Raw genomic sequence first — 18,536 nt, 5'->3', positions numbered from 1 at the left:
GTGGCACGTGGGATCAGTAGTTGTGGCTCACGGGTTCTAGAGTGCAGGCTCAGTAGTTGTGGTGCACGGGCTTAGTTGCTCCACGGCATGTGAGATCTTCCCAGACCAGGGCTTGAACCCGTGTCCCCTGCATTGGCAGTCGGATTCTTAGCTACTGCATCCCTAGGGAAGTCCCAGTTCCCAAGTGGTTTTTTTTTTTTTTTTTTTTTTTAACCGTACGCGGGCCTCTCACTGTCGCGGCCTCTCGCGTTGCGGAGCACAGGCTCCGGACGCGCAGGCCCAGCGGCCATGGCTCACGGGCTCAGCCGCTCCGCGGCATGTGGGATCCTCCCGGACCGGGGCACGAACCCGTGTCCCCTGCATCGGCAGGCGGACTCCCAACCACTGCACCACCAGGGAAGCCCCTGATATGTAATCAGGTTCCCAAACGACTTCTCTAAGCAAAATACTGGTCTAGGAATGGAAGCTCAGTTATTATTTAGCTTATCAATTTGTTACAGGGACTCATTCAAGTCTTTTGCCAGCACTAGTTCCCAGGTTTCTCATTTGTGAAATGGGAGGTTAGTTAACTTATCTCTAAGTTGTTTCTGGTGCCGATGTTTTATGACTTTATTTCTGAGAGTATAGTAATTGGAACATATGGCTCTAGACTGCTTACAAGGATAGTTTGTTGTTATTGTTGATGTTGTTTGCCAAGATAGACATTGTTCTGTAACACAAGACATAACAAACTGTGGGTATTGATACCAACAGAACAGCAGTCCAGAGAACCTTTTAAAGATAAATTGTGGGGAAATTCCCTGGCGGTCCAGTGGTTAGGACTCTGTGCTTCCCCTGCCAGGGGGCCCAGGCTCAATCCCTGTTCAGGGAACTAAGATCCCACAATCCGCGTGGCATGGCCAAAAAATATATAGACATATTGTGGTAAAAACACGTAACGTGAGATCCACCCTCTTAACAAGTTTTAGAGTGAATACTACAGCAGATGTCTGAACTTCTCGCTGCACGACTGAAACTATATACCCACGGAACAGCAAGTCCCCATCTCCCCCTGCTCCCAGCCCCTGGGAACCACCATTCTATGTTCTGCTCTGATGAGTATGACTGCTTTACACACCTCATATAAATGAAATCACGCAGTATATGTTCTTCTGACTGGATTATTTCCCTCAGCATAATATCCTCAGGGTCCATCCATGTTGTAGCATGTAGAAGGATTTCCTCCCTTTTTATGGCTGAATAGTATGCCATCATATGTATACACCACATTTTCTCTATCCACTCATCCGTTGATGGATATTTAGGTTGTTTTCACATCTTGGCTATTGTGAATAATGCTGCAGTAAACACAGGAGATCAATCAAAATCCTGATTTCAGTTCTTTTGGATAAATATTCACAAATGGTATTGCTGGATCACATGGTAGCTCTATTTTTCATTTTTTGAGGAAGATCCACACTGTTTTCCGTAGTGGCTGTACTATTTTACATTCCCACCAACAGTGTGCCAGGGTTCCAATTTCTCCATATCTTTACCAACAATGGTTATTTATTATTTTCTTTTTGTAATAGCCATTCTAACAGGTATGGAGTGATACCCCATTGTGGTTTTGACTTGCATTTTCCTGATGATGAGTGATGTTGAGCACTTTTTCATGTGCCTGTTGGCCATTTGTATATTTTCCTTAGAGAAATATCTGTTAATTTCCTTTGCAAATTTTTAATTGGGTTATTTTGGGTAATTATTTTTAACTGGGTTTTTCACTAGTAAGTTGTAGGAGTTCCTCCTATATTTCGGATATTAATCCCTTTTTGGGATATGATTTGCACATATTTTCTCCCATTCCATAGGCTGCCTTTGAGGGATCCATGATTTCAAGGCAAGAAAACTTAGATTTTTTTCTTCATTCTTTCTTTAAGACCTAATGGGTAGTAGTCAAGCCCTTAACTTCTTTTGACTCAGTTTCCATATCTGCCAAAAGGGATAATAACACGATTCTTAAATTAATTCTTTATCTTGTGAGCACCAGATAACTTAATGTTTATTAAGATGCTTTGCATCATACACTTAAATTATTGTCATTTTACATAACATTATCAAAATACAACTCACATGTAGTATGTGTTTATAGAAAGCTAGTTTCTCTTAGATTTGTCCATAACAAGAGTCATAGAGATCTTTTTGCAGTCTCTATTAGGTGGTAAGGAATGTAGTTGTATGTGACTTTTGAAATGCCTGGTCATCCATCTCTCCAGCTATTCATCTATGTATCCAACTCCAGTTAAGAGTATTTAACTCCTCATAATTATTTCATTCATAATAATTATAATGATATTTAAAATAATTACTATAATATTGTAATACCTTACATGTACATGGTGCTTTACAGTTTACAAAGCACTTTGGTATGCATACCATAGCAGTCCTGAGAGGCAATTGTTTTTCCCTATTACATGGCTCTCTACTGAATGTGGTCCATTTAAGCAAAACTTTAGCTGTATTCTTGCTAATGAGAAACAGAGATGGCTGTCTTAAATAATTGTTTATCTCTTTAACACATTGGTCACATAACTTGTATCCTCATGTTAATATCATCAAGCTAGTTAGAGGAAGTGGCTCATTACTTAGCAGGTATCCGAGGCCCAGAGAAAGTCCATGACTTGACTAAAATTAAATAGAAATTTAACCATAAGGGAAGCTCTGTAGTCTGCATTTCCTGATTTGGTCCAGACTCTGAACACCTGTATTCCTGATGAACCCCAGTATTCTCATCACAACAGCATCCCCGTTTGCCTCATCCCAGGGAGCTACCATCATTGGCTCCATGCCACCTCCTTCTCTGCAGTGCCTCAGATGAAAAAAAACATGTCACTCTTGTCCACGTCCTAACCCCATTCTGTCACTCCTGCCTGTATGCTGGTGAAATATACTTTTGGCTTGGGGAAGAAGATTTGCAAATTGCCACCTCAGAGAAGGTCCTTTTGGGGGTTGGAGTGATGCAGTGACCAAGTTCCAGGGGGAGAAGCTGTTCTATGGAGACGGCTGTCTCCTCTGTGGTCTCTGTACTGAGAAAGGTCACTCTGTTTCCTGTATCAGTTTTCCTAAATTTATTTTGTAATGCGATATATATGAACATATTATTTATATATACTCCCAGGTGTAAGAACCATAGTGTAATGAGGAGACATTGGAATTCATGAGTACAGCCTTACCATTTTACAGACGGGCAAACTGAGGCCCAATGAGTCTGAAGGATCTTGCCCAGTAAAGTCGTCATGCACATGATACAGTGGCAGAGCCAGCTCAGAACTCAGGGAAGCCTTGCCTGACTCTGCATAGAAAAAGTACAACCACCAAACATTTCCAAATCAACTCATGTCTCCGTTATAGCACTTGTAAAAATTAAAGCTACATAATTATTTATTTATTTTGTTTACTGTCTTTCTCTTCCACTAGGCTGGGAGCTCCTTGGGGGAGGAGCTGGGTTTGTCTTGATCGCTCTCCTATCCTCAGTGTCTCGCAGGATGCCTAGCACACAGAGAGTTCTTAATAAATATTTGTTGAGTGAGTGAACAAATAGATGAATATATTAATGATAAATTAATAAACAAGCTAGGAATAGAGGCTGAGTTTTAAGATTCCGGAGTAGTAGTCCTGTGGAGCAAACTGTCCCTCCATATTTTATATCTTGTAACATATTTTATATTTAATGACGGCGTGAATGCATTTTTCATTCATTTTGTGTACAAAGGCAAAAGGTCCCCTTGCTTTTAGGATGACAAATACAAACTGATTTAAAATTATATAGTATATTGAGGACTGGAACAGGACCAAGGATTGGTTCAAAGCTGGTGACAGGATCTGATGGCACAGCTGACTGACCCAAGGAGGCTAGTTGTTCCAAGGATTTTGTTTCCTATACTGCATCCCACCCCATCCTGTCTTCACCTTCCATCCCTTACTGCCCTCTTCATCTCACTCCTCACCCACCCATTACAGACCCTTGCCCAGTTTTCCACGTAAAGGACAGAGAAAGCTGATTCCCAGAGCTTGGCTATACTTTGTCACTGGGGGTTGCCTGGGTGTAAGAGCTAATGTTTGCCCAGATGCTCGAGTCAGCTGGATCCTTTTCAGGGCATACACTCAAGTCTCTCCCCTTCCTTCCGCCCTCACCCCCAGACGTTTGTGATCAAAGGCAGCCACATGTGCTGGTGACACTATTCTCCTGTTTTGGTCACTCCTGGGTCACCAGGTTGAGTGCAGGAGGATCATCCTGCTGCATTATTTAGTCTAGGTAGGCTTCCTGGAGCAGAAGGCCTTCAAGGTGTTTGGATAGCTTGTGAAGGATTGTCTGTCCATTGGCCAAAGTTTATCTTTTCATCTTCTTACCTGAATCATGGGCCAATAAATTCCTCTGTCTGGTTTTGGTTCTTGCTTCTCTGAACCATGTGACAGCACTAGCCCTTACCTCAGAGGGTACTGTCTTAAACACTGAGATTTGAAAATTAGTTAATATCAGTCTGACATGATGTCCTATTTCTGGTTTAAGTGTGCTTCCAGTTAGAGAAGGAGCAGATCAAAAGGGGAATTTAGGCTTCACCTTCCTTGGGATATTGAAGAGCGAACTGAGTTCCAGAAGAGAAAAATGACTTTTCCAAGTCCCCACAGCAAGTTCCTCTCCAGTTATTCCAATTTGTGATTTTTAAAGCTAGCCATTGTTAGTCACAAATAGACATTTGAGAAGGTGGATAAGAATCACCTAGGAAGCTTGCTAAACATGTTCTCTTTCAGTTGGTCTGTAGTAGGGCCCAGGAATATACACTTTAAACTCCCTTCCCATGTTCTGTTGTCTGAGGACTACACTTGCCCTGGTGTGGACCCTGAGGACACCCTGATTGGTAAAGTAGGTGCAGCCAGGCAGAAAAATGACTATTGAGATGGCCCAAGATGATTAAACAGAGGTAGACAAAAAGAGGTTGGAGAAGGTGATGGTAGTGGTGATAGAGGTGGAGGAGGATGAATTAGTGGTCCATCTTAAACAGGGTCTTTTGATAGCAAGCAACAGAAATCAGCTCAAGCAGCCTATATACTTTTTCTAGAGCTGCCATAATAAAATACCACAGACTGGGGGCTTAATCAGTGGAAATTTATTTTTCATAGTTCTGGTGGCTGGAAGTCCAAGTCCAAGGTGTCAGCACAGTTGATGTCATTCTAAGACCTCCCTCCTTGGCTTGCAGGTGGCTGCCTTCTCGCTATGTTCTCCATGGTCTTTCCTCTGTGCGCACACATCCCTTGTGTCTCTTTGTATGTCTAAATTTCCTCTTGTTAAAAGGACACCAGTCAGATTGGATTAGGGTCCCTCCAATGGCTTCATTTAATTGCCTCTTTAAAGACCTTATCTCCAAATACAGTTACATTCTGGAGTACTGGGGTTAGAGCTCCAACATATGAATTTTGAGGGGACATAATGCAGCCCATAACACTGTCCTAGGCTCACAGAATTGACAGGGTGCTGAGAGACCAGGCTTAGTAATGGGCAAATCCAAGTGGTCTAAGTGGAGAGGATGAGGTAAGTGGTCCTGGGGATGAGAGAACAATTTAGCCTGGAAAAACCTAATGTTTTTATACTCTTCATTTCCCCTTCCTGGGGGTTATAGGCATACTTTCAGTCTTGCTGTGTTTCCATGAGATGAGATAGAGTTAAATTGTAAGGCTTCATCCAAGTTCAAAAATATCAACCGTGCAGATACATGTTGAAGACATGATTTAGCATAGTGAATGAAAGATCATGACTGTTACTTAACTTTCTCTGAGGCAGCCATGAATAGAATATAAGGGTGTACACTGAGAAATCTAGATTTAAGTTCCTGCTTCCACTTTTTGATGGAGACGCAGATAAATAGAATACTGACAGTAGAAAACAACCAAAAGTTTAAAACTGATAATGCAATAACAGATGCTCAAATGTACCAACTATATACCAGGCACCGTTTTAAGAGCTTTACATACATTAACTAATCTTTACAGCAACTTTATGAGATAAGCATTGCTGTTATATTCATTGTCCAGATAAGAAAAGTTGGTACAGAGTAATTTTCGCAGAATCACCCTGTGAGTCATAGAGCTGGAAGTTGAACTCAGGCAGTCTGACTCTAGAGTTCTGTACTATGCTGTCTCTCAATGAAGAGTGCAGAAAACTGGAGATTTTTCTAGAACAATCGGTTTTCAGATGTACTTTAAATTACCTTAAGGAAACGTGTTTATTCTGTATGAAGCATCAGGGTAGATCTAGAATCAGTGGCTGGGGAGATACATTGTCAAGCAGTTTCTAACTCAACTGTATAAAGAAATCTGAAATAGTTCAATAAGGATTGGGCTACTATAGCAGATAGAGTTGATGGCCTATACCTAATAGACATTTCCCCTTTTTCTTTGCTTATAAAACTATTCTTTGTTCCAGAGGGCAGTGGGTCCAACTCCAACTGCATTATTCACAATCGGTCAAGGCCAACTGTGTCAATCCTCTACCCCTTTGCCAATGACTGGTTTAGGGATGGGCATGTGATCATGTTCTGACCAATGAGATGCTAGGGAACTCTTAGGAGACATGGAAAGTTTTTCTACAATAGTTATTAAAAGGGAGAGATATATGAGGAGAAAGCATTTGGTGTGTACCACTTTTCTTCTTGTTTTAATAGTATCAGATGAGAGAAAGAAAATTGAGCCAGTGAGGAAAACCATCACTGATTTCCTATGAAATGGAAAGAGCCTTGGAACTTGGTGACTCTTTTGAGCAACCAAGCAACCCTGGTGCCACTTCCCTTCGGACTTCTTGTTAAATGAGATGTCAAAACTTTGTATGGTTAAATATACTGTTACTGTGGCTCGAATCATCCTGATACAGCTGCCTTAGAAGATAATGAATTCAATCCTTGGAGGTATATAAGCAGAACCTGGAGGCCCACTTATCAGGAATGTAATAGCAGGGGCTCAGGCTCTAGATAGGGTTTTACTGGAGAACAATTAAGGTCACTTCTAGTCCTAATAGTCCGTGATTGTCTTCATGCCCCTATACAACCCTGGCGCAATCGCTCTGTGTGACTCCCTATGTCTGTGTGCATTGAGTCAGGCTGGCAGCCACGGTTGACATTCTCTATGAGTCACTTGTAGTGCCAGGCCCTTGTAAAAAGGCAGAGGCTGTGATGTCACAGTTCCTCCAGTGACACAGCATCAGGGGACAGCCAGAAATAGACATGTGGAAGCCCTTGCCACCGGTGCTCTCTTGTACTCTGACACAAGTCACATTTAGCTCAGAAGTCAGGCTTCTGGAGAAATGGAGAACCAAAATAGACAGGATGTCTAGTCACTCTCCTAGAATTCCCCATCTGCTCTGACAAAGTTCTGGGGACAGCCAAGGTGAAACTCGCCAAGCAGAGCACTGAGACAGTGACAGAGATTTAGCTGGGCTTTGGTTCCCCATCACAGTGGGCCCCTCAGAAAAGAAGGCACTGAGAAAACCTCTAGAGTCAGCTTTGTCCTCAGTGCATTCTTGAGATCGAAGGTTAGGAGGTGTTGGAGACTATGGTCTGCTTCATCTCTTATGTCCTGGTGCTGCAGACTGCTGGTTGCTGCTGAATGTAGCAGCCAAACCCTTTAGAGCCATACCAGCCACCTGATGGGGAAGCCAGAGGCCTCTGGCACTTTTGCTTAGAAACAATTTCTACATAATTTCGATTATCATAGCAGCAGATAATGTTTGTTGGGATTTTAGGGGATCAGTAGAAAATATCTATCTTTTTCCCTAAATCTAAGCCAATTCAGCGATGGATGTACGAATCAGGAACATGGTTATCAAAGTGTCAACTCTGTTACTGATGAAAGTTAGGTTGGAGCATTTGGCTGAGGGATGAGGAAACAATGGATGTCCTAATACTGCATCTCAGAAAAGAACATTCTCAGACCAGGAGAGCATGTCCAATCACAGGCATCCCCTTAGAGAGTGGGAATCTCCTTTGTTGAACCTGATCCACGGCTGAGAGCAGACCCCAAAGTACCCTTCCAAATGCACACTCGGATAAATCTCCTCTCCCTTGGGAAGTGTGAGTAAAAGTGGGAAGAGAGCCCAGGAATGTTGGTGTAGCTAAAGTCCCTGAACATGGAAATATGATGAGCGAGAAATAAGTGTTTTCCCAACCATACTGGCCGAGTCCTCAATATTTGCTAGACAACTGTGCCAGGTACCTGCATAGACTGTACAGTTTAATTCTCTTTTCAACCTTCTGAGGAAAGTCCTGGTATTATCTTCATCCCACAAGTAGAGAAACCGAGAAACTGAGACCCAGAAAGATCAAGACCTTTGCTGAGGTGGCACACCCAGTATGTGGTGAGAGGGGATCAGGATGGAGCCGTGTATGAGGCCAGAACCCACCGTGAAGGCACCATGCCGCACCTCCTTGTCATGACTGCGCACTGTGGTTGGGGTACCATGAGGAGATGGGGGAACACAGGGTTCATGATCGGGAGACTTGGGCTCTGACCCAAGTTCGGCCATGTCTTAGCCTCACAGCTGTGGTGTCCTCACCTGCAAAATAGGGATTGTGATGCCTTTTCTGAGAAGCTCAGGAAGTCCCTATGAGGGTCAAGTGAGATCATGGGTATTAAAGTGTTTGGTAACTGGCAGGCCCCAGGCACACATGTGCATCTGGGAGTGGGAGAGCTCTGAGTTCCATCCCTGCCTCCCCTAAGAACTTTCCCAATGACGTGGTCCAGCCTTTTGATTTGCAATACCTCAGTTTCGCCACCTGTAAAATGAGCACACTAGTCCTTGACTTAACTAACCTCTCAGAGGTGTTGAGATAACTCAAAGCGGGTAAGGCTAAGACAGTGCTTTCTTAGTGCCCTATTGATATTCAGGAATATGATGAGGACTGTTATTTTCTGTGAGATGTGTTGAGGACAGTGACTATTTTTGGTGATAAAATGATTTTTTTATACTTTCATAGACTCACTTATCTGAAGAATTTAAAGGTTGGTAAATTTAGCTTTGCATCTCAGCAATTTTATTATACAAAATAAAATACTAAAAGAAAAATCTTTATCTAATTCAAATGATTCGACTCAGAAACATAAGCAAGTATTAGCTTTGTAGTCAGCCTTATGTGCTAAGGGGCCAAGGGGCATAAAATAAAGATCCAAACATGCATATAGCGCTTACTGTGTGTCTATTATGATTCTAGATACTTTGAATATATTCACTTATTTAGTGTTCACAATAACCCTGTGAACAGGCATATTATTATCTCCGTTTTGTAGGTGGGGAGGAGGGGAAACAGAGGCTCAGAGAGGTTAAGTGACATGCCCAGAATCTCACAGAGCATAAGCAGTGGAATCAGGGTTTGAACCCAAGCAGTGCAGCTTCAGAATCTATCGTCTTAACCATTAGAGCAGGACTTGAGAAGCATAGTTAGTCCCTGCCTTCAAACAGCTTGCAGAACAGTTTACGAACCAGTTGAGAGGCAAGAATTACATAGGTAGTAAATAAATTAGAAAGCCATACAAGACACCGCTGTGTTGAACTACGTGCCAAATGATGCTGTCTGAACTACAAGATTAAAAGATTCAGAGTAGAGCAAGGTCATGGAAGTGATACAGGAGAAGTGGTACCTGACCTGGGCCTTTTAGGGCAGTAGGATTTGAATAGGTAGGTAAAACAATAAGACCATCCACGTGGTACTTGGCCCAGCCTAATGGACCGCTTAATTGAGAAAGCATTGGCTGAAAAAATACCACTAAATAAGGAAATGTATCATACAAAGAAGACGGCTCTAGGAATCAACAGAGGACAGTATTCCAGACCACTTACTAATCGTATGGCAATTTGTGCTTCAGTGTCTTCGTCCGTAAAATGCAGATAGCAGTTCCAACTTTGCCTTCCTTCCAAAGTCAGACTCATTTTGAAAATAACAAAGTACTGTATACATATGCAGTGAAGTAATATTTTTAAAATAATTTATATTTTTAGATAATTTAAATTTTTATCTTTTTTCTTCCCAATTACGGGGGCTTTACCCTAGTTGGCTGAGGAGTCTTTTGCCTAGAAAAAGGAAGGGCAAGATTAGGAATGCCAGAGGAGGGATACACACCAAAATGAACATCCATAAAACCAGGCTGCAGTTTACTTGAGAGGGGGTTGCCTAAATTCCTGTAGCTGCCTGTTTGGCATATATCAAGACCAGGCTTTATCTAAGGGATGTCTGCCCCTGAAGGCCAGGTAGAAGAGCCTGCCCCTTTCTGGCTTCAAAGCTAGTGGGAAACAGAAGGAGAGAGAAGTGAGTGAAAGAGCAGAGCAAAGAGACATGGTCCTAATTTTCTCATCCCTGTGTTGGCTTTGGCACAGGAAGCCAGAGGTTCATTAGAGAAACTGGGGCGACATTGACTGAGATTTTCTTCTTCACCAGCCTAGGGCACAAGATGGACCTGCCAGTCCCGTGTGGTGTAGGTTGGTCCCAAGAATACTTGACAGTGTGTTTGGGGATCTTGCCAGTGTGAGTTATGGTGGTAGGGGCAAGCTGGTCCCGCAGTGAACACTGAGGGTAGACCCGCTAGGTGGGGAGAGTGGAGTTACAGCCAGACCTCGAAGTCTCTGCTGCTAGCAGTAGGTGGGGTGAAGCCCAGGTGGCCAGGGGCCCCCAGTCTGTTTTCTGATTGAAGAAAAAGAGAAAACGAGAAGCAGTGTCCTGCCAGCTTCCCTTTCTGCCATGTGGGGCAGAGGGGCAAGTGGATATCAGTTGGGCAAGAGATGTGATTTCTGGACCACAGTGGGCAGGAGACCATCCTTCTACCTGTATATCACCATGAACAATTGTTAACCACAACTGTAGACTTCTCCCTCTCTCCATGTTTTCCTTATACACAGAATTCCTCTTGCTGGAGAAGCAGGGAGAGGCTGTTTGAAAGATTAAAACATTTTTATTCTAAGGAGGCTGGTACTACCTAAAGTGACCATTTAGACAATAAGAGCAGACAGGTTTTAAACTAGGTTGATCATTTAGTTCATTTTTCTACTGACTGTCAGGTGAGGGTTACAGACAAATGAAAGTTCACTTACAAGCAAGATATCCAAGTTGAAGTGGGAACAAAATTGTGTGACTCAATTCTGTATAATGGTATTGTTTTTAAACATTTCTGACTGAAAGTAACCCATCTAAATATTGAATTTTTAAATATCAAGCAACATTAACCTTTGGCTGAAGCAAGATAATATTTGTAAAAGTTCCTGGCACATATTAAGAGCTAGGTGAATATTAATTGTTTTCATGTTGTTTGGGGTCAAGGTCAGGAAATAGAACAACTGTGTTCTTTGTAGCACAGCTCTTTTAGAGCCTGAATGCTGGGCAAGATGGACCCAGAATAGCATCACTGGTTTTCCTTTGTGTGATGATGTGAGGAAGTATGGTCCAGAGGAGAGATTCCCAAACCTGGTCCTGCATTAGAATCATCTGAACTGCTTATTTAAAAATATAGGCAATTTCTCCTCTGGTTCCCCTTGTGATTATGATTCAGTATTTCTGGGGAGGTGCCAAGGCATCTTTTAAACACCATTAGAAATCTGTTCGGATGGCATTGTAAGTACCAAGGGGCACTGTGGTACATCTTCAGTTATTTGTTTCCTTCTTTGATTGTTGTTGACTCTCACAGACTCAAGTATGGGTAGACTAGAGAACGTCTGGTTTGTTTTTTTAGTTTTGTCTGTGTCTAACCAGCTCAGCTTCTGTCAATTCCCTGAATTCCAAAACAAAATAAACATAAGGACTGATGAGATTTTTTGTTGGCCAGGTCAAAGAAAATGGCATCTCTCCTTTACTTCAGAACACAGTCTCCATGCCAAGAGCAAAGATTAGGTGTGAGGGGAAATCCTTAACTGGAAAGAACCATTTTCTTGTTTTTCTCTCCTTTTTTCCTCCCTGTTTTCATGTCCCAGAGGTCCATTGTTCCTATCAACTCTCAAAGAGGATTTTTATTGCAGCACAAATTGCTTAGCAAGCAAGGTGCATGCTAGAATTCCTATAAGAAAGTCTTCTTTCTTTAGAGTCCTAGCACTTTCTCCCCCTTCTGCCACCAGTTTTAGGGTGCCGTTGCCTTACCGTGGCCTCCCCAGCACTTTCTGAGTCATTATTTTTGGTTGGTCACCTGACCAAAACTGGTGCCCTGGCTGAAGCTGGCAAATGGCCATTGTGCTGAACATAATCGTTCCAGTAAAACATGGCTGATTAGCAAATAAATCTCCATACGCCTTTCTATTCTAATTTTGCTGTTAGAATTCTGGCCCCTCTCAGAGGTCACGCTAACCTAGTTAAGGCTCTAGGAGAAAATACTGTCGTTCCAGCTCATTGCATTTGCATTAAAATGTATTTTCCTTCAGCTGACATGCTAACCAGCATCTCGTCATCTGCAACTTCTCGCAAAATCTGAACTGCAGGGCACCATCCGTTATTTAAGCTGGAATCGGGGAAGCTCAGGAAAAATATATGATGGGCAGCAAGACATGAAGGCCCTTAAAGTTCTAGCTCTGTGCACTTCACTCTGGATAAAGTAAAAAGATTTTGATGTAAAGAAGATTACTGCATAGTAAAGGATGCCAACTGCTTGGGCCCTTCCACTGTCGCATCCTGTAGAGATGATATGGTATTGTGAGAGCATGAATGTCAGAGTCAGACTTCCTGGTTGAGATTCCTGTTCTACTATGAACAAAGTTTGGGGATTTGGGCAGGTTACTTAGCTTTTTTGTGCCACAGTGTATATTTCTATAAAACAGGAGTGTTAATAAAATAGTACATATCTCACTGGGTTACCATGAGGCTTAAATGAGATCATTGCTGTAGAGTGATATGTTACATCTGCTCAATCGATGTTAGCTATTATTAGTATTTTACTATTAGTATTATGTATGCTCAATCGATGTTAGTGACTTATTTATTTATTTTAACATCTTAATTGGAGTATAATTGCTTTAAAATGGTGTCTTAGTTTCTGCTCTATAACAAAGAGAATCACCTATACATATACATATATCCCCATATCTCCTCCCTCTTGCATACGCCTATCACCCTCCCTGTCCCACCCCTATCCCACCCCTCAGCTCGGTCACAAAACACCGAGCTGATCTCCCTGTGCTATGTGGCTGCTTCCCACTAGCTATCTATTTTACATTTGGTAGTGTATATACGCCCATGCCACTCTCTCACTTTGTCCCAGCTTACCCTTCCCCCTCCCCGTGTCTTCAAGTCCATTCTCTACATCTGTGTCTTTATTCCTGTCCTGCCCCTAGGTTCTTATGAACCTTTTTTTTTTTTCTATAAGATTCCATAGCATATGGTATTTGTATTTCTCTTTCTGACTTACTTCACTCTGTATGACAGTCACTAGGTCCATCCGCCTGACTACAGATAACTCAATTTCGTTTCTTTTTATGGCTGAGTGATATTCCATTGTATGTATGTGCCACATCTTCTTTATCCGTTCATCTGTCGATGGACACTTAGGTTGCTTCCATGTCCTGGCTATTGTAAATAGAGCTGCAGTGAACATTGTGGTACATGACTCTTTGAATTATGGTTTTCTCAGGGTATATGCCCAGTAGTGGGATTGCTGGGTCGTAAGGTAGTTCTATTTTTAGTTTCTTAAGGAACGTCCATACTGTTCTCCACAGTGGCTGTATCAATTTACATTCACACCAACAGTGCAAGAGGGTTCCCTTTTCTCCACACCCTCTCTAGTATTTATTGTTTGTAGATATTTTGGTGATGGCCATTCCAACTGGTGTGAGGCGAGATACCTCATTATAGTTTGATTTGCATTTCTCTAATGATTAGTGATGCTGGGTATTCTTTCATGTGTTTTTTGGCAATCTGTATATCTTCTTTGGAGAAGTGTCTATTTAGGTCTTCTGCCCATTTTTGGATTGGGTTCTTTGTTATTTTGATATTGAGCTGCATGAGCTGCGTGTATATTTTGGGGGTTAATCCTTTGTCATTTGCTTCATTTGCAAATTATTTTTCCCCATTCTGAGGGTTGTCTTTTCGTCTTGCTTATGGTTTCCTTTGATGTGCAAAAGATTTTAAGTTTCATTAGGTCTCATTTGTTTATTTTTGCTTTTATTTTCATTTCTCTAGGAGGTGGGTCAAAAAGGATCTGGCTGTGATTTATGTCATAGAGTGTTTTGCCTGTTTTCCTCTAAGAGTTTTATAGTGTCTGGCCTTACTTACATTTAGGTCTTTGATGCATTTTGAGCTTATTTTTGTGTATGGTGTTAGGGAGTGTTCTAATTTCATTCTTTTACATGTAGCTGTCCAGTTTTCCCAGTATCACTTATTGAAGAGGCTGTCTTTTCTCCATTGTATATTTTTGCCTCCTTTATCAAAAATAAGGTGACCATATGTGCGTGGGTTTATCTCTGGGCTTTCTATCCTGTTCCATTGATCTATATTTCTGTTTTTGTGCCAGTACCATACTCTCTTGATTACTGTAGCTCTGTAGTATGATCTGAAGTCAGGGAGGCTGATTCCTCCAGCTCCATTTTTCTTTCTCAAGATTGCTTTTGCTATTTGGGGTCTTTTGTGTTACCATACAAATTGTGAAACATTTTGTTCTAGTTCTGTGAAAAATGCCATTGATAGTTTGATAGGGATGGCATTGAATCTGTAGATTGCTTTGGGTAGTAGAGTCTTTTTCAAAACGTTGATACTTCCAATCCAAGAACATGGTATATCTCTCCATCCATTTGTATCATCTTTAATTTCTTTCATCAGTGTCTTATAATTTTCTGCATACAGGTCTTTTGTCTCCTTAGGTAGGTTTATTCCTAGATATTTTATTCTTTTTGTTGCAATGGTAAATGGGAGTGCTTTCTTGATTTCACTTTCAGATTTTTCATCATTAGTGTATAGGAATGCCAGAGATTTCTGTGCATTAATTTTCTATCCTGCTACTTTACCAAATTCATTGATTAGCTCTAGTAGTTTTCTGGTAGCATCTTTAGGATTCTCTATGTACAGTATCATGTCATCTGCAAACAGTGACAGTTTTACTTCTTCTTTTCTGACTTGGATTCCTTTTATTTCTTTATCTTCTCTGATTGCTGTGGCTAAAACTTCCAAAACTTTGTTGAATAATAGTGGAGACAGTGGGCAACCATGTCTTTTTCCTGATCTTAGAGGAAATGATTTAAGTTTTTCACCATTAAGAATGATGCTGGGGCTTCCCTGGTGGCGCAGTGGTTGGGGGCCCGCCTGCCGATGCAGGGAACACGGGTTCGTGCCCCGGTCTGGGAGGATCCCACATGCCGCGGAGCAGCTGGCCCCGTGAGCCATGGCTGCTGAGCCTGCGCGTCTGGAGCCTGTGCTCCGCAATGGGAGAGGCCACAACAGTGAGAGGCCCGTGTACGACATAAAAAAAAAAAAAAAAGAATGATGTTGGCTTGGGTTTGTCATATATGGCCTGGGCTTTATTATGTTGAGGTAAGTTCCCTCTATGCCTACTTTCTGGAGAGTTTTTATCATAAATGGATGTTGAATTTTGTCAAAAGCTTTTTCTGCATCTATTGAGATGATCATATGGTTTCTCTCCTTCAATTTGTTAATATGGTGTATCACATTGATTGATTTGCATATATTGAAGAATCCTTGCTGGGATAAACCCTACTTGATCATGGTGTAGGATCCTTTTAATGTGCTGTTGGATTCTGTTTACTAGTATTTTGTTGAGGAATTTTGCATCTATGTTCATCGGTGATATTGGCCTGCAGTTTTCTTTTTTTGTGACATCTTTGTCAGGTTTTGGTATCAGGGTGTTGGTGGCCTTGTAGAATGAGTTTGGGAGTGTTCCTCCCTCTGCTATATTTTGGAAGAGTTTGAGAAGGACAGGTGTTAGCTCTTCTCTAAATGTTGGATAGAATTCGCCTGTGAAGCCATCTGGTCCTGGGCTTTTGTTTGTTGTAAGATTTTTAATCACAGTCTCAATTTCAATGCTTATGATTCGTCTGTTTATATTTTCTGTGTCTTCCTGGTTCAGTCTCAGAAGGTTGTGCTCTTCTAAGAATTTGTCCATTTCTTCCAGGTTGTCCATTTCATTGGCATAGAGTTGCCTGTAGTAATCTCCCATGATCCTTTGTATTTCTGCAGTGTCAGTTGGTACTTCTGCTTTTTCATTTCTCCTTCTATTGATCTGAATCTTCTCCCTTTTTTTCTTGAAGAGTCTTGCTAGTGGTTTATCAGTTTTGTTTATCTTTTCAGAGAACCAGCTTTTAGTTTTATTGATCTTTGCTATTGTTTCCTTCATTTCTTTCTCTCTTTTTTTTGAGGTTTTGAATTTTACTTTTTTATACAGCAGGTTCTGATTAATTATCCATTTTACACATAGTAGTGTATATATGTCAATCCTAATCTCCTAGTTATCACCCTCCCCCTTGCCACTTTCCCCCCTTGGTGTCCCTATGTTTGTTCTCTACTGGTTTGCCCTGCAAACCAGTTCATCTGTACCAATTTTCTAGGTTCCACATATATGTGTTAATACACGATATTCGTTTTTCTCTTTCTGACTTACTTCCCTCTGACAGTCTCTAGATCCATCCACATCTCTACAAATGACCCAGTTTCATTCCTTTTCCTGGCTGAGTAATATCCCATTGTATATATGTACCACATCTTCTTTATCCATTCGTCTGTCGATGGGCATTTAGGTTACTTCCATGACCTGGCTATTGTAAATAGTGCTGCAGTGAACATTGGGTGCATGTGTCTTTTTGAATTATGGTCTGCTCTGGGTATATACCCAGTAGTGAGATTGCTGGGTCATAAGGTAATTCTATTTTTAGTTTTTTAAAGAACCTCCATAGTGTTCTCCATAGTGGCTGTATCAATTTACATTCCTTCCAACAGTGCAAGAGGGCTCCCTTTTCTCCACACCGTCTGCAGCACTTGTTGTTTGTAGATTTTCTGATGATGCCCATTCTAACTGGTGTGAGGTGATACCTCATTCTAGTTTTGATTTGCATTTCTCTAGTTATTAGTGGTGTTGAGCATTCTTTCATGTGTTTGTTGGCAATCTGTATATCTACTTTGGAGAAATGACTATTTAGGTCTTCTGCCCATTTTTTGATTGGGTTGTTTGTTTTTTTAATACTGAGCTGAATGAGCTCTTTATATATGTTGGAGATTAATCCTTTGTCATTTGCTTTGTTTGCAAATATTTTCTCCCATTCTGAGGGTTGTCTTTCATCTTGTTTATGGTTTCCTTTGCTTTGCAAAGCTTCTGAGTTTCATCAGGTCCCATTTGTTTATTTTTGTTTTGATTTCCATTACTCTAGGAGGTGGATTTAAAAAGATCTTGCTGTGATTTATGTCAAAGAGTGTTCTTCCTATGTTTTTCTCTAAGAGTTTTATAGTGTTCATTCTTACATTTAGGTCTCTAATTTATTTTGAGCTTATTTTTCTGTATGGTGTCAGGGAGTGTTCTAATTTCTTTCTTTCACATGTACCTATCCAGTTTTCCCAGCGCCACTTATTGAAGAGACTGTCTTTTCTCCGTTGTATATCCTTGCCTCCTTTGTCATAAATTAGTTGACAATAGGTGCGTGGGTTTATCTCTGGGCTTTCTATCCTGTTCCATTGATCTATATTCCTGTTTTTGTGCCAGTACCATATTGTAACTTTGTAGTATACTCTGAAGTCAGGGAGTCTGATTCCTCCAGCTCCGTTATTTTCCCTCAGGACTGCTTTGGCTATTTGGGGTATCTTCTGTCTTCATACAGATTTTAAGATTTTTTGTTCTAGTTCTGTAAAAAGTGCCATTGGTAATTTGATAGGGATTGCATTGAATCTGTAGGTTGCTTTGGGTAGTATAGTCATTTTCACAATACTAATTCTTCCAATCCAAGAACATGGTCTATCTCTCCATCTGTTTGTATCATCTTTAATTTCTTTCATCAGTGTCTTATAGTTTTCTGCATACAGGTCTTTTGTCTCCCTAGGTAGGTTTATTCCTAGGTATTTTATTCTTTTTTTGCAATGGTAAATGGGAGTGTTTCTTTAATTTCTATTTCAGATTTTTCATCATTAGTGTATAGGAATGCAAGAGATTTCTGTGCATTAATTTTGTATCCTGCAACTTTACCAAATTCATTGATTAGCTCTAGTAGTTTTCTGTTGGCATCTTTAGGATTCTCTATGTATAGTGTCATGTCAGCTGCAAACAGTGACAGTTTTATTTCTTCTTTTCCAATTTGTATTCCTTTTATTTCTTCTTCTTCTCAAATTGCCATGGCGAGGACTTCCAAAACTATGTTGAATAAGAGTGGCAAGAGTGGACAACATTGTCTTGTTCCTGGTCTTAGAGGAAATGATTTCAGTTTTTCACCATTGAGATGATATTTGCGGCGGGTTTGTCATATATGGCCTTTATTATGTTGAGTTAGGTTCTTCATTTATTTCTGATCTGATCTTTATGATCTCTTTCCTTCTGCTTACTTTGGGTTTTTTTTT

This window comes from Lipotes vexillifer, unplaced genomic scaffold, assembly GCF_000442215.2.
Source record: "Lipotes vexillifer unplaced genomic scaffold, Lipotes_vexillifer_v1.1 scaffold361, whole genome shotgun sequence".
Classification (NCBI taxonomy): Eukaryota; Metazoa; Chordata; class Mammalia; order Artiodactyla; family Lipotidae; genus Lipotes; species Lipotes vexillifer.
This window is presented reverse-complemented; position numbering follows the sequence as displayed.